Source organism: Rhagoletis pomonella, unplaced genomic scaffold (genome assembly GCF_013731165.1).
Source record: "Rhagoletis pomonella isolate Grant_MI unplaced genomic scaffold, Rhpom_1.0 Rhpom_scaffold_00381, whole genome shotgun sequence".
Lineage (NCBI taxonomy): Eukaryota > Metazoa > Arthropoda > Insecta > Diptera > Tephritidae > Rhagoletis > Rhagoletis pomonella.
The window spans coordinates 61,092-64,019 of record NW_023458935.1 but is presented as its reverse complement, the minus strand read 5'-3'; positions in this window follow the sequence as shown (position 1 = coordinate 64,019).

Below are 2,928 nucleotides of genomic sequence, written 5' to 3'. Positions count from 1 at the left end.
GTTAAAAAATAGCTATTTTTAATTTCATTTAAATTTAATTTTTAATAAATTTTTTTCTTTCTTACCTTTATTTCCTAAAATTTTTACTTTTTATTGTTTTAACAAACATCTTTTTTTAATTTCGTTTAGTTTTTAGAAAACTTATTGCTAAAAGATAAATAAAACAAAACGCTAAGACCTCCTCGTTAGCAGATCTTCCAATTAGTCGTTAGAAATACAGAAAAGAGCTTTTAAGATAGTTGCCGGAAGACTGTTTCTAAAAATTAAAGGAAGTTAAAAAAAAAATTATTTTTTAAACACTAAAATATACAAATCAAAACAACAACATAACAAGAAAATAAAAATATAAAAAAATAAATAAAGGAAAAGGAAGATTTTCGTTCTCGGATCTCTCGAATGGCATGCCAGTGCTCTACTCACTCGGCCATTGCGACTGCTGAGGGAGTGAGCGAAAAGTGATATTTGTACATAGATACTTATTTTTATATTTGATTTTTATTTATTTTTTATTTATTTATTGACAGTCTTTAAGACCTATAAAAAATCTTGTCAATTACATTATTAACTTATTTAATTGATTGCTCTTCTACTAATACTATACATTAACATTTTTCATATTTTCTTTACTAATTTTTACTTATTTTCAAATACATACCTTATTCTTTTATACACATTAATTTATTGTACAATTAATTAATTAATTATACGTACATTATAGCCTCGGGTTGGATAGCTGGCGAGGCCTAGCTACCTACCCTTCGACATTCCTTCTAGAGGTTGGCATCTTCGGAAATTATTCATTTCTTTCAAATAGTAGAGGCGCACATGAAAGTATTTCCCTACTTAGCATATAAAACCGACATTGCTAAAAACTTCAACAAATTTTAAAGTATGTCTGACCTGATTGTACTCAACATGGCTTTACTTAAACCTAATTTACTAGTTCAAATATAAAAAATTTTAAATCTGTTAGCTGTTTCAAAAACTACATTAAATTAGCGACAATCTTGAGCATTTTAATTTTAGAAAAAATACTACTATCTGGAAAATCCTAACAAATAAATTTGAAGATTCGTGAAAAATAATACCATATGGTCGTTTTAGGCAGTGTGGGTAACTTTATGGTTGGTTGTATTTAAAAACTAAGTACGCCGTTCGCTTTAGTGGCTCATTCTTCATGGGGTTGGATATCTTTTCTTCTTTCTTGTGTAAGATGAATGTTTTTTATATAATGACCTAAACCTACAGCAAAACAGTCTTATAAATCACGGATTACGGAGTAGCTCATCCAGTTTTGCAATAGTGAATGTTTGTTTTTGTTATTTTTTTGGCCTTATAATTATATTCAACAATTTATATTGAGCTCGAGGCCGTTTTTCTAAATGAAAATTTATTGTGGAAAAACAACAATAATTTGAAAAAATGGTAGAAATGATAGCTATTTCGGAAATCACCACAATTCCTCATCAGACTTCTTTCAGTAGGATTCGAACCGACGATCCCACTGACTCTGCCAGTTGCCTATGCGCCGTGCTAAGTACGCGTTGTAAATTATCGTTTGCTTTTTTCCACTATTTTCATTTTTTTTATGCCAACACAATCAAGCGCAGCTATTCCACTGCAATTCACTTTATCATGTGGTTGTTGGTATTGTTGGTTTTTGCTAATAATTCTATTTTTAGAATGTTTAACTTTTAGGTGTGCTCGTCCTTAAGTTATTTGTTTTTGTTATTTTTTTGGCCTTATAATAATTATATTCAACAATTTATATTGAGCTCGAGGACGTTTGTTTAAATGAAAATTTATTGTTGAAAAGCAACAATAGTTTGGAAAAATGGTAGAAGTGATAGCTATTTCGGAAATCACCACATTTCCTCATCAGACTTCTTTCAGTAGGATTCGAACCGACGATCCCACCGACTGAGCCAGTTGCCTATGCACCGTGCTAAGTACGCATTGTAAATTATCGTTTGCTTTTTTCCACTATTTTAATTTTTGTTATGCCAACACAATCAAGCGCAGCTATTATATACAACAATTATAAGGCCAAAAAAATAACAAAAACAAAAAACCTAAGGACGAGCACACCTAAAAGTTAAACATTCTAAAAATAGAATTATTAGCAAAAACCAACTATACCAAGAACCACATGATCAAGTGAATTGCAGTGGAATAGCTGCGCTTGATTGTGTTGGCATAACAAAAATGAAAATAGTGGAAAAAGCAAACGATAATTTACAAGGCGTACTTAGCACGGTGCATAGGCAACTGGCTCAGTCGGTGGGATCGTCGGTTCGAATCCTACTGAAAGAAGTCTGATGAGGAAATGTGATGATTTCCGAAATAGCTATCACTTCTACCATTTTTTCAAATTATTGTTGCTTTTCCACAATAAATTTTCATTTAAAAAAACGGCCTCGAGCTCAATATAAATTGTTGAATATAATTATTATAAGGCCAAAAAAATAACAAAACCAAATAACTTAAGGACGAGCACACCTAAAAGTTAAACATTCTAAAAATAGAATTATTAGCAAAAACCAACAATACCAACAACCACATGATCAAGTGGATTGCAGTGGAATAGCTGCGCTTGATTGTGTTGGCATAACAGAAATGAAAATAGTGGAAAAAAGCAAACGATAATTTACAAGGCGTACTTAGCACGGTGCATAAGCAACTGGCTGAGTCGGTGGGATCGTCGGTTCGAATCCTACTGAAAGAAGTCTGATGAGGAAATGTGGTGATTTCCGAAATAGCTATCACTTCTACCATTTTTCCAAACTATTGTTGCTTTTTTCATATTTTCATATTCTGCTGCCGGAGGGAGGATCTGAAATACTTTAGCAAAATGTATGGAGAAAATAAGGCATCTAATGTACATATAAGTTAACAAGGGGGCCAACCTACTTACTAATGCGAATGTGC